At 36.3% G+C, this 15046-nt stretch overlaps 1 protein-coding gene across 1 annotated transcript in view; it reads right to left on the bottom strand.

Annotated features, from left to right (window-relative positions):
• Positions 1-2720, bottom strand: part of LOC137094505 (contactin-4) — a 139659-nt gene extending 136939 nt beyond the window's left edge. Inside the window, exon 1 of the mRNA XM_067460240.1 lies at positions 2613-2720. The gene's annotated coding sequence lies outside the window, so the exon portion shown is untranslated. The remainder of the gene's footprint in view (positions 1-2612) is intronic.
• Between the last annotated feature and the right edge of the window lie 12326 nt (positions 2721-15046).

Raw genomic sequence — 15046 nt, 5'->3', positions numbered from 1 at the left:
AGCTAAATACTCTTCAACAGCGATGCCGCTGAAATATACAGAGCTACGGCAAAAACAGAAGTTCACAGACATAATCTAAAGATGGCTTTGCGCTTGTTTATCTAGCTCATAAGGTCTATACACTTAGTGAAACAACCCAATAACTGACACGGATAAGCTTAGGTCAAAAAAAGTGAAATTGGCGCAATTTGCAATGGATGCAGACAAAATGATAATACAAGGTTGTGCTTTCCGCAACACCTTCAACAGGTCAGTAAAAAGTTGGGTTGAGCCTTTGTTCTCTATTGCGCCATTGAAAAGTCATGTGATCCTGGTCCACGGGTTGACGTAATTCGCCACCATCGCTTTTTCAATGAATCCGATTCATATCATACTTATTTCCACATATGAATGAGGACTGAATACGATCTGAGAATATTAGAATCCATGTGCTGTTTTCCTGCTTATGTAACAACTAGTAGTCCCTGTGCAAGTAAACCTCACTCCTCTCTCCTCAAGAGATGCTCTAGTGACTGACACTAGAGGTTCCGGCCTTTAGCCTCCCTGTTAGAGCATCCGACTCTCTTTCGGCGGACCCGGGTTCAAGTCTCACTTGGAGCAAAATTGGCATCCACACCAATGGACGATGTTATTTAAGAGCCACTTTAAAAGCTTTAGCTCTTTAATGTTAGGTGATGCTGATTGACTGTTTTTGTATCCTTCATCCGCTGTGGAAAAAAAGAGATTCCAAAGATATTGTTCTTCTGTGTTGTTTGTGTTAGTTGTGTTATGGGCTTTGCTATTCCCATAGAATTAGGAAGATTATTAAAACTATTATTAGTCATCCTTGTCCTTGGTGTGAACAGGCCTTCAGGACTCTTAAATTCAATGTCCTTGTTTTCTTATTAAATAAGCATATTTTTGTTTTCTGTAAAACAACTTTCCTTTTCCACTCGCGTCACTTAGGCTGAACAGGCTATTGTGCAAAAATAACCAATAGTCAAAAAGACACTCAAGCAATTCCTAATAAAATATTTTACAGCTAATCATAACTAGAAAAAAATGAGGTGACACTATTTTACAGTGTTCTTGTTACGTTTTACTCAGTAGTTAAGAATATAATTACATTGTAACAATGACAGCTTTAAGTATAACCAATATATATTCACCACAGAAATCTCTGTGAATCAACATTTTTTTAAATTCTCGTATTGTTTTCCGTGCCATAACCTACAACCTCGATATAGGGGTTACATGTTCAGTGCATCATGATTTCACTGTACAATGTTTTCAAGCATGTCTTCTGCATAGAATCATGTTGGCATTAGGGATGAGTTCAGTAATAATATATCAGTAATAATGGCCAACAGAAGGAAGCATGCCCAGTTCAAAATTATAGCACTGGAAAGTGTGAGTTGGCAGGGGGAGGCTGATACGTTAAGAGTTATCTCTCTGGAAAGTTGCTTTATTAGCAGATGTTACCAGAAGGTTATACATTCAACGCCATCTGGAGAAATGACAAGGGAAGCTGCTGTACTTCAATAATCAACCATACAGAATGACATCAGACAGAGAAAAAGCAAGTGCGCACACTCCCCTGTCCTATTCATTATTTATTCAGCTTCTGGTATTTATACTCCTGGGAATCTCAAGCATTCTCCCAAAAGCATGCAGAGGTTTTTTTAGGGAGACTGGGAGTAAGTTTTATAAGCATATCATCTGGCTTAATTTATGTTTTGATCACGTTAATAAGTAATACAACTATTAGCAGCAGGTTCTCTTATTTAATTTGATACAAAACATACAGACAAGCATTTAACTAAACATGTAATGGCTGACATGACATCTACCTATAAAGGCTACAACAAAGCTACAGATGTGTTGCTCCGACTTTCAATAAGTAATCATACAATAGGTGTAACAACCCACCCGACCTCAAAGCAGAAAAAAAAGAACTTTGTGTTCAAACAGGATGCATTCCTTCTGCTCTACCTTTTAATCATGTAATGTTAGCACATGCGTCAGACAGGCTCTTGCAGGTGCGTCGCTTCTTTTTCTTCAAGAGAATAGTTCACCATTCTTTTCCCCATGACAATGAAAGTAGAATGAGTATGATCATATTGGTTTGAAAAGACGTGATATTGAAGAAACGATAATATAAATTTAATTAGCTGTGGGCTGTCCCTTTAAGAGGGCAGAACTGTTAAACAGTTCAACTTTTAAAACGCGTCGTGAGAACGTTGGGATAATTATTGCTGCAAATAACGTGTGCGTTTGGCGCATCCCCGAATACACGCACGCAAAAGCACTGTCACGTTATTTTAGAATGCCACATCGACATCTAACCAGATACGAGTTCAAACTTATGAAAAACTCGGCAATGGCTAATTCATAAGATCCTTAAAACGAACGATATTTAATACTATAGACTAACGTGAGAAACACGCGTCCTTCAGGTAAGTGATTCGCAGGAGAACTCTAAAAGACGCTTGGTGTGCTTTGGCGCGTCCTCGTATTCCCGCACCATACAACATAACCAATCAGTAAGACGCTTTTTCAAATATTTAGATGTACTAATCATATCATTAATCTGTGGATAAACACGATGCACAGACGAAAGCGGGTCGTCTTACCTTTAAATCAAGCTCGGTTCCAGTAAACGCAGTGAACGGAGACAGTGGGGAGAGATGTGGTCTGCTGGAGACACAGTGAGGTCTGCTGTCCGAACTGTTGCCTGTCTCTTCTCAAAGCGCATGTAGGCTATTCTTAACTGAACGAAACCCCTCCCCTGCTTCACACATTGTATTTTCAGCCACATTGCAATCGGAAAGCGATTCATTTGTCCAAATTCATTAAATGGAAACCTGTGCAGTGCTGTTGGGGATGTTTTGGCCACTCGTTATAATGTTCCATAATATGATTTTTTTTAAAGTTACAACTGCCAGGGATGCGTTGTCAAAATATAGCACGAGGTCATTGTTTTGCGCGAATTTTCTGTCAGAAAGGATTTTTAATCCAGTCATATCCATGGCAGGTCAAACTGAACTCTATGGAAATAATCTGTGTACACCAGTGGCTCCATGGCACACTTTGACCAAGTAGGCTAGCCTAATAAAAAAAGAAAGACTCTCTTATTTAGCACACGCCACCGACATTATTTTACTGGTGCTTAAGGTCTGATTATTCCTTAGACGAGTGAACATTTTATTAGACATGTTACAAGTTAAAATGTATCTTGTGATTGATCAGATTACTACCGTTCAAACTTTTGGGGTCAGTAAGAATTATATATTTAAAAAAACACCAAGAAGGATTACATTTGTAAAGTGACAGTACATATATTTACAATGTTATAATACAATTACTTGGTATTACTCTTTTTACAGTATTTTTGATCAGAAAAAATGCAGCATTAAAAAACATCTTTTAAAATCATTTAAAGAAATATAACCAACTCCAAACTTTTGAATGTATAAAAATTTAGATTATAATTATTAGTATAACTCATGTACAAATATTAATGGGTGACATGTATCATGTCAAACCATATGACAATTATTTTAAAGAAATGCAGCACAAACACACACTCAAGTATATCATTGAAATGACTTTATACATCCACTAAATGACCTTAGCACCGTTGGTTTAAAGTAATGGCAAAAGTTAGTTAAGTGAAAAAGTTTATCTCCAGCACCAATGACATTCAGACATTCTGACTTAAGTATCCAGTACTGTCCAAAATACATTTGTGGGTTACTGTATATTCATTTTTTTTTTTCCCCAAATGTAATTTATAATTTAATTTAAATGTATTTACACTGGTCTGTTCATCATTTACATACGAGTCATTTTCGTGTATGCTGTAAATATACTGCTGTAATATTTGAAAGAAATCTTTTAACTTTGTTGCTCACATCCCACAAGGCCAACTTCTGAAGCTAACTTTCCATGGCTTATTCCTTGAAAAGGGTTGACTAGGCTGTCTGGTTTCATCATTAGCTACAAACTCTAACAGTCAGAGACAGATTTCTCTTTAGCACTTTTCCATCCTTACAGAAAGAAAAGACCTGGCATGAGGGAATTTGTCTCTTTGTACTTTCTTCCACCATAATTGTGACCTTTTCTGATGGGTTCTGTACCCTTTCCTGCAGACAGATGAGGACCCTTGCAATCTCCCAAACGTGCGGAAGCAAGCAGATGGCTGGCTTATCCCTTTTTTGTGTGTGTTTGCGACAAAGGCACACAAGGTATAAAAGCACATTAAAGTAATATTAACATAACAGATTATAACCTGAAGGGACATGTATGCAAAGTCCTGTCCTCCGGAGGGTATCACTTGAGCCATGACTGCTCGCATATCAATACTCCAAGTTCCCCAGCGAAAAACCACTAACGGAAATAGAAAGGATATGGCAAGGATACCGCAAAGCTCGATTTCATTATCTACAGGGAAATACGGAGAGAAAGAGAGAGAGTGTCAAGGGTTCCAGGAATATAAACTACACCCAGGACAAATATACAGCTATCAGACACGTTCATACAATTAAGATATTCGTTTCATGTAATTACCGCAAATTCCGGTGGGACACTGAGCGTTACACAATGAACTTCCTGATACTGCTGATGAATGACTGGCTCAGGAGTGTTATATGATTCTGAAGGTTGAGGGTGAAAGTGACTTTTACACAGACTAAGATGGCAGGGTGTTGATTTGGCACATTTTCACTTTCCGACTGTGTTTATGGCCTATTGGCCTATTTAGCCTTTAGAAATGACTCTTAATGCAGCTTGGCGGTGTGGGGAGATGAACAGACTTTGGTTATGGGACGCTTTTGTAGCGCTTTTTATCGAAGTTTTACATTTTAATAAGCAACCGGGACTCATTTTACTGTTCGCCACTGGGTTTACAGAGATGTACAAAGTGCTTTATGGGAGGCAATGGATGCCTTTTATTTTGAATGGTCAACTCATAAATGTCTAAATAGTGCCAGATTTATCAACAAGATAAAGAGAAACAAATTAATTAATCCTTTTATTTAGCAAGGATGGATTAAATTGATCAAATGTGACAGTAAGGACATTTATAATCTTGCCAAAGATGTTTTTTGTCTTCATCCAGAAAAAAGTGACACTGTTTCCACAAGAAATATTAACTGTACTAATAATACATTTATTTATTGTTATTTCTAAAGCATTTTTAAGGATCATGAAATATACAACAAGATTAACGTGTATCACTCAAATTTTTTTTTCAATGAATAGTAAAATTCCATCAGATTGAATTGAATGTTCCTTACCTATTATGAATTAAGTAGATAAGTTAAAAAAAGTAAAATAAAAAATAAAAACAAAAATGTATATAAATCTTAAACTAAAACATATATTCAGTTTTTTTATTTCAAGTATATTTTCAGGTCCATTCCCTTGTTCCATTACAATTTATCCCTTAATGTTTTATTAAGCTCTAGATTTTTTGTTAACTCATTTAAAATTTGTATTTTTTTTATTTTACTATTAATTGAAATGTGTAAATCTTGAAAAGGGCTAAAAAAACTGTTACTTTAACTTGTAATAATATTTCACAGTAGTTTTTATTCTGTAAAAAAAAAAAAAAAAAAAAAAAAAAAAAAAAAAGAGCATAAGAGACTTCTGAAGCCATACGTTTTGTTTTACAAACAGTACAGTGGATTGATGAAAAAGTAGTTATTCACTGACAGTTGCTGCTGCCAGATCGGTTCAGTTTCGTGAATGAATCATTCAGACTGCATCAATTCATTCGGCGAAAAGAACTGACTCAACAACAAAAACAAGAATCTTTCATGAACATCACTATACTTCTCTCATGAATACACCAATTAAATTCTAAGCCAAAAAATAAAATAGACCTAGACCCTAGACTAAAATAGACCCTATTTTTTCAAAAAAAAAATAGACCTAGATTCTGGCCTGTATATCTACACAGAGCAATTGTATGTCTTCTGAAGATTTGGCAGTCACTAATGTAAATGCATGTGCACATTGAAAATCACCCATATTTTTTTCATCCACTGGCCCAGTGTAATCCAGGTAGGTTATTTTAAGCCTTAAAACGATCATTAGTGCATTGTCCCTCCATACTCCAATTAGAGCATTCACTTTTTGAAAGTGTCACATAATGTTCTCCTGTAGCTCATTTACACTCAGCACAGCACATGCACATATAGAGTCATGTGTCCTGTCATCAAACTCCCCAACGTATCGCTTGGCAAACATACTCTGACACACCTCTCTACTGAGAACAAGGGACTCTGATTTTTTTTTTTTTTAAAAGACTGACCTTTTCTTTGCCTAATGTGACAAGAAACATCCTTGTATAAATGTCACAGTAAATCATCCACCTCCAGATATGACTTTGAATCAACTTTATACCGATGCATATACTTTTAAAGCAAGCAATGGCTTAAAATAGTGTTTCTCAAACTTTCCGATCACTGATGACAGCACCTATTCAAAATAAGGTTCCCACTATTTTTGTTCAGCACTGTTCAACCAAACATCGAAAGCATGCTTAAGGACTGTAGGGACATAATGCTATATTCTGAATAAAAAACAATATTCCTGTTCTTATAATTAATGTGTAAGACACTCAACCATCCTTTGTGTCGGCAAATAGAAAGGACGGCAATATCTGCCTTTATGTTAATATGCCATTTTGGCAGAATTTCATTCCAAGCCATAATCACTCCAGATATTTTGGAATTTGAGGCCATGTTGTCCATTAAAATTCTCCCTTCTGGAGGCAATTTCCAAGCTGGGTAATTTAGGCTCAAAGCTTAATTCAATTTTTGAGTCAATAAGTCCACTATAAAAACTAAAAAATAAATTGAGCATATAGAGACTTATTTTGGGAGTAAGTGGAATATTGTCTTAACTTTTTTCTTGATCACATCACATTTTTGCTGGTTTTATAGGCATGCGGAACGGTAAGAAAACAACACTAATATTGTGATATTACATTTTAAAAGAACGGTTTTCTATTTGAATTTACACTATATTTCCAAAAGTATTGGGACACCCCTCCGAATAATTGACTTCAGGTGTTCCAATCACTTTCATGGCCACAGATGTATAAAATCAAGCACTTAGGCCTGACCCTTCTACAAACATTGAAAGAATGGGTCGCTCTCAGGAGCTCAGTGAATTCAAGCGTGGTACCGTGATAGGTTTCTACCTCTGTAATAAGTCCATTTGTCCAAATTTCCTCACTTAATATTCTACGGTCAACTGTTATGCTGGCTTCACACCGCACGTGCATTCAAGCAGTGCGTATGAAGAGCAGGAGACGCACCTGGCCATTTTGGACATTCACACGGGCAGCGTTTGTCTAGCACAGCTGCCCCGCGGCTCTTCCATTGCAAAAACAGGCGAATATTGTCCTTTCTGTCACATTTTTCAGTGTTCTCCTCCGATACTGTCATTATTGTGCTTTAATTTATGATGGGCAGCATATATCTGCTGCAAATATGGTGTTCCCCTCTGTCCCAAACGCACATGCATATAACATGCTGTATATAGGTAGTTTACATGATAAAAGCATCATTAAAGGTAAGATATGCCTCTAGTTTTAAACAGCTGTGAAGTTTGGGCAAAACTTTTGGCAGCGTTTTTTTCATGTTTTTATTTTATTCACAGCACTGGATGTCATGTGGTGATAGTGAAACACACGGGACACTTCACCAAATGATTTTATGTGAAATTTGTTGTTTTCATGTTAATCAGGTCTTTCACTGCTGCTTCTGCTCTGCTCCTGCGATGCGCTACCGCGCCACCTCTGCGTGTGGTGTGAATGCTCTAAACTGTTAACATGGGTGCCGAAAAAAATATGCACTGCTTACGCATATTATATATATATATATATATATATATATATATATATATATATATATATATATATATATATATATATATATATATATATATATATATATATATATATATATATATATATATATATGCTGACCTTAGTGGTATTGCAACAAAGTGGAAGCAATTTGGAAAAACAGCAACTCAGCCACGAAGTAGTAGGCCACATAAAATCATAGAGTGGGGTCAGCGCATGCTCAGAAGTCACCAACTTTCTGCAGAGTCAATAGCTACAGCCTTGCAAACTTTGTGTGTTCTTCAGATTAGCTCAAGAACAGTGCCTAGAGATTCTTTATGGAATGGGTTCCCATGGCCAAGCAGTTGCATCCAAGCCTTACATCAACAAATGCAATGCAAAGCTTTAGATGCAGTGGTGTAAAGCATGCCACCACTGAACCCTAGAACAGTGGAGCCGTGTTCTCTGGAGTGATGAATTATACCCTTCTGTCTGGCAATCTGATGGACAAGTCTGGGTTTGACAGTTGGGAGGAGCACGGTACTTGCCTGACTGCATTGTGCCAAGTGTAAAGTTTGGTGGAGGGAAGATTATGGTGTGTTTTTTTTTCTTTTTCTTGGTTGGGCTTGGCCCTTAGTTCCAGTGAAAGGAACTCTTAATGTTTCAGCATACCAATAAATTTGGGGAAATTTCATGCTCCCAACATTGTGGGAACAGTTTGGGTATGGTCCCTTCCCGTTTCAACATCACAAATGGGCTTATAGAAGAATGGTAAAAAAATTCCCATAAATACACTGCTAAACCTTGTGGAAATCCATCCAATAAGAGCTGTTATAGCTGCAAATGGTAGGTCAACTCCATATTAAATAATTGCTATCTAGTCTAACCATTAAAATCTAATACACATTCTATAACTATATATATATCTCAAATTGTATATTGATCAGAAATTTGAAATAAAACATATGTACTTTAAATATGTATTGTATATGTACATACATACAGTATTTGTAAATTGTATTATATATGTGTCATGTCCAGTTTGAGAATTGCTGCGTTTAGTCTCCTGCCATCACATATAAAGTCTGATCATGGTTGAGATTTATTGCTAGAGACACTGCTTTCATCTTACCTGCTGCCAGGGAGATATTGTAGGAGATGCACTGGACTGTGTGGATACCACACAGCAATTCACAATCTGAGTTCCTGTCTGTCTTTGTGTTTGAGTGCATGAGAATGAGTATGTGTCTTCCCAGATAAAAAAGCCCAAAAGCTTACTGTCTCTGGCCATTTCTTTTATGTTATTGAAGAAGGGGATGCATAGTAAAAAAGGAAGCTTCACTTGTCCTAGTCAAAAGTAAACTGAACAGGTTACAGTGACAGCAGTACAATAGCCATTTAGGTGACCATTTATGTGGTCAAATTTTGCACTGTGGAAGTAAGCTTTTCTCTGTGAATGTACAAGTCTTCCAATTCATTAGCCACTGTAGGACATTACTGAGAAGAAGAGCAATAGCTATGTTTCCTTCCAAAGTTAACTTGTGCGCAAAATTGGAATAAAGCATAAAACATTTGCAAAAGAAGCATCAAGAAATCGTTTGGTCATGGGAAATTGGTGCAAGATATCTTTAATAAAAAAGTAAAGTTGCTGCAATCGGAGAAGCCACTTTTGGCTACATCATAAATGGTTTATACCTCAGACTTTTCAGACGAAATGGAACGCAATAATTTAAGACAGCTCTGGGAGGTAATTAAACCCAACTATTTTGATGATAGACTTTGGTTCGGGCATTTCAGAATGACCAAGCTCACATTTGAGATGCTGTGCAATGAAATGGGTCCACTGGTTAGTCCAGTGATCAATTCACATCTTTTGTTGAGAAAAAGTTTAGTGTTGTTGTGGTGCATTAAGGGATTTAGCAGGTAAACCATGTTTCCATAGTTTATGCATGTCTTCTTATCAAATATTTATTTATTTTGTGTTAAATTTTATGATTTTTTTTTTACATTTACACAATATTGGCAAAAGTATTGGGACACCCCTCCAAATCATTGAAATCAGTTGTTCCAATCACTTTCATGGCCACAGGTGTATAAAATAGACACGCAGGCTGCTTTTACAAACATTTGGGAATGGGTCACTCATGAGCTCAGTGAATTCAAGCGTGGTATCATAATAGGTTTCCACCTGTGCAATAAGTCTATTTGTAAAATGTACTCACTACTAAATATTCTATGACGAATCATGTTTTCGATTCTGGTGTGGGGTTGTTTTTCAGGGGTTGGGCTCGGCCCCTTAGTTCTAAAATTAACACAATGATTCAGCATACCAAGACATTTTGGACAATTGGGAAAAGTTTGGGGATGGCCCCTTCCTGTTCCAATTTGCTCTGTGCACTTGAGCACAAAGCAAATGTCCATAAAGACATAGATAAATGAGTTAGGTGTGGAGGAACTTGACTGGCCTGCACAGGGTCCTGACCTCAACCTATAGAACACCTTTGGGATGAATTAGAACAGAGACTGCGAGCCAGGTCTTCTCGTCCAACATCAGTGCCTGACCTCACAAATGTGCTTCAAGAAGAATGGTCAACAATCCCTATAAACACACTCCTAAACATTGGGGAAAAGCTTCCCAGAAGAGTTGAAGCTGTTATAGCTGCAAAGGGTAGGCCACCTCCATATTAAACCCTATGGATTAAGAATGGGATGTCATCAAAGTTCATGTGCATGTAAAGGCAGGTGTACCAAAACCTTTGGCAATAAGTATGTGCCTCTTTGTTTCCATCCAACATTTTGTGATAACCAAAAATTCACATACAAATATGGTAGGTGGATGTACAGTAGGTAAATGAAAACATATGTGCAGTAAAGTAAAACTATTAAAGCTACAGACCAGTGTGCTTATAATTACGGAAATACATTAAAATAATATAGTAAGAAATACCAGAGTGCAATATCAAGCAGAAAGATGTTTTGTACAGTTAAAAATAAAAAATAATAAACTGGAAGTGTATGACCCCGGAAGCCACAGATATTTAGTTTACAAAAGTCTGTGCCCGCCATGTTAAAAAAAGGAGAATATTGTTATACTGCAGTAACATGCTATAAGGATGCAGCATTCAATTGAATTTAAAACATTTTTTTGACTAAAGCAACCTGTTAGGAACAACTTTAAATATTCACTTGAAAAAGTAAAACAGAAAAGGCTTTAAAAGTCCAAGGTTTAAAGGTCTGAGAATTTAGAATTTAAAATTCTAATTCACAGTCTTTTCATGATACTTTACAGAAAGATAGATACTGTCAGTGAATGTTTTTACATTAGGACAATACAGAGTAATTGCACAGTGAAGGAGTGAATACCATCTGAATAGCACAGTTAGACATGCTGAAAAAAGACAGATGGGAATCTTTGCATTCAGAGTGGTGTCTCTGAATGGTTAAAAAACAAGACAAACCAACCTTTAGCGTTTCACATCTGGATTTTTCAATCAGACACTGACCCGTCGCTAATAAGTGACATCCCTGGCACGCTCTGTAATTTATGAGCTACCACTGCAAATTGCTTCACAGGGGAACGCAGCAGTGTCGTTTGGAGAAAGTAAATGCCTTTGAGACGGACCCCTGACATGTCAAACCAGCTCTATATATTCCACCTCACACAAGAGAGAAAGAAAGCTCCTTTTCTTCTCTTAAGGAGCTTAAGAAAGCTCTATTTTACCAATAATTTCCGAAAAGGCCTTTTAAAGTTATATGGCATAAGGGCACATTTTTTATGGTTATTTGGGCTTTGTGGATGTCTGTTTTTTCTTCTTCCACAAATAGCCTACTTTGTCTATCCTCATTCTCCATAATCTCAAAAGTATATTATAATAACATGCTAGATTGAAAATATACACTGAAAAAAAAGGTGTGTTGGATTTACATGATTTAATCATGTACATCAGTTCCACGTGATTTAATTAAGTTAAACAAACATAATTTGTTCACATAACTTCAACATCATGGAATGAAATAATTTTTAAGTAACCCAATTGAGAAGTCTCAAAATGATTTTAATATGGCTTCTTGAGACCTTGCCTCTTTAATCAATTCACAAACTTATTTAGCTTTTTGTATATTGTTATGGTCACTTGACTGATTTATAAGACTGTACTAACTAGCTTTTATTCTGTTAGTGAGCAATAGCACATATATAATGAACATGTCAAGTTCTATGAAATGCTCTTTAATGACATGTGCTGTCTCAGTCCACAACCTAAGCAATCGCTCCGCTCTTCTCCACTATGGTAACCCAGTATAATTTAAATGGTTTGAATTATTCTAACATAATTAAACATTAAACACTATTAAACAGTATAAAGTCTAGCCCTTATCTAATTTTGCCTAAAAAACACATCAAATAACACTTAAGTTCATAAATTTTTCGTCAAGTCCCATGCAAAGCATGCTGGGAACTACAGTTTTAGCAAAAATCATGTTCGAGTACTTGATTGGTTCACATTCACCCCAAATAATGTAATCTAGTAGATTTCACATTTAAGAGAATTACATTAATCGAAAGCAAAGAAATCACGTTTAGAAGAGAAACACAATTTTGTTGCGTAGATCGCAAATAATACGATTAAGTAAACTGGACAATGTGTGTTTTCTTTTTTTTTTTCAGTGTATAAAGCAGATAGGTTCCAACCACATGCATTGCTTTATTTCATGCTTAACTGCGATAAAATGTTGTAATAGCTGTATATAATGGCCAAAGGGCAGGGTGCAGAAACTTCTACTGAAGTAGCAGTTCAGTCTTTCTACACTGCTTTTCTCCTAATTGCATCTTCTGGGAGAAGATTCTCAAGTGAGAGGAAATAAACCATGACCCAGTTTTAGACCTGACCAAGAGAGAACCTTCTGTGACCTGGCCTAACCTTTTTAGCCATAATTCCCAGCCTTGGGAAAAACTAGCTGTCTGCAATCCGGCCAGTTCATCACTGTGATTTGTAGGCCCAATTGCAATGGTTTCCTAACAACTGTATATCAGACAGAGATCTGGGATTTCTATAGTCCTTCACAGGTCACCTGTTTTATAGGGGAGGAAAAAATTGATACAGAAAAATATCGGGATATTTTGCGTGGGGATATTGATCAATATATGGACAATATAAGGATAAGTCTCTCTGAATCTCTCTCTCTCTCTCTCTCTCTCTCTCTCTCTCTCTCTCTCTCTCTCTCTCTCTCTCTCTCTCTCTCTCTCTCTCTCTCTCTCTCTTCACCCTCATGTCATTCCAAACCTGTAAGACTTTTGTTTATCTTCGGAAAACACAAATGAAGATCTTTTTGATTAAATCAGAGAGCGCTTTCGGTTCCTCCATTGACAGCTATGCATTAAACATTGACGCTTCATAAAGAAACTGTCAAATAAATCCATATGAGTCAGGCGTTTTAGTATTGAATGAACAGACTGAAATCAGGCTTTTATTCACATTTCAACATTGATCAGCTAACATAAACGGAGGCTCAACTGAAACGTGAACTCAACTGTACGCCAAACGTACTGCGAAACACGAGAAGGGAACTCATTGTTTCTTGAGGAAGCTCAAATTCGCTACCTAACACGAGAATGATCCTCATTGGTTCTTGAGGAAGCTCAAATTTGCTACGTAACACGAGAATGATCCTCATTGGTTCTTGAGGAAGCTCAAATTTGCTACGTAACACAGGAATGAACCGCATTGGTTTTCGCACATCAAGCGAATATGCTTGAGCTTTATATAAGGATTATTGATTAATAAAAGCCTAAATTTCATATAAAATACATCATATAAAGAGATGACTTCAGAAAACTAAGGACTAAACCGTTCAGTTCATGTGGAGTTTTGAAAGCATCAAAGTGTAGCTGTCAACGGAGGGACAGAAAGCTCTCAGATTTTTTTCCAAAGATGAACGGAAATCTTATAGGTTTGAAACTACATGAGGGTGAGTAATCAAATAATTTTTTGCTGATCTATCACTTTTTTGACACACAAATGCCGTCCGACTGCATCTGCATTACAATACAACTGCGTGCTCTGATGAAACAAAACTTTCGCTTGCAGTTAGAATTAAAGAAGCCGTTTGCATAATGCCATTTCTATTAGAAGAGCTAATGGCATGTGACTAAACATGACCTTCTATACTGAGCTCTGACAAGGCAGCAAATGAAACGGTCATGTTCACAGAGAAGGAAAAACAGACCGTGTCAAAACATCTAAAATACCATTAAATAATTGCAGTGTACGTACTGTTTGCAATGTTTGGAAAATCAAATAAAGAATGCATAAATATAATGGCTTTCTTCAGCAATTAATGGTTATGGCACATACCAGCAGGTAAATCACAAAACGAAACATTATATTAGATATACGTATCAATAATATATATAAAATAACAATTAATATATAAAATATATTATATATATTATATTTTATATATTATACTATAAAAAAATAAAAATAAACTTATTTAAATTAATTTTGATTCTATACATACGTTTTAGTTCAATATGAATAGCAAATTTGTCTCTCAAACTTGAGTGACAGCGTAAATTGATATTTTTCTCGATGTTGCTCTGTGTCTGTTCAGTCAAATTAATTTGAGAGAGGTGAGAATTCTTCTGGTTTACTCAGGAGCGAGAACATCAAGGTGTAAATCTTCTCCTACAACAATGTGTCGTCCCCCCCTCCAGATACAACAGCAGTCAGCACTGATAATAGCAATGCAAAAATAACATTTAATTAACGTTACAAAAATACACATGGTTTTGATCCATCATGATATAGAGCTTTGCAATTTTCTTATGTTCTTATCCATTAGTTTAGTTGATGCAAGTTTGTTAACAAACAAACCTAAATCAATAATTTCAAGGTGCACTAGTTTCACACGCATGGTTCACCACAAGAATATAACATTAGCATTCCCATATATCACAATAGCAGTTGAACATATCTTTTTTCCAAACAGATATAGACTGTACCTGTAAAAGGTAAGGATCAGTGCCTTTAAAAAGAATAATATATGTGGAAAAGTGACAGAAAATACATCAAAGAGATTTGAAGTCAAAGAGCATGCAGAGATTCCTCCTAACAACAACAACAACAAAAAAAAGCATGAGACTGAAGAGGCTAGTGGCAGCTCAAATGAGTCTCATTATGTTCGTTCCAGTCTGCATACATGAAATAG

Source organism: Pseudorasbora parva, chromosome 12 (assembly GCF_024679245.1).
Source record: "Pseudorasbora parva isolate DD20220531a chromosome 12, ASM2467924v1, whole genome shotgun sequence".
Classification (NCBI taxonomy): domain Eukaryota; kingdom Metazoa; phylum Chordata; class Actinopteri; order Cypriniformes; family Gobionidae; genus Pseudorasbora; species Pseudorasbora parva.
Note: the sequence above shows the minus strand (reverse complement) of the source record. Positions and strands in the feature narration are given on the sequence as shown.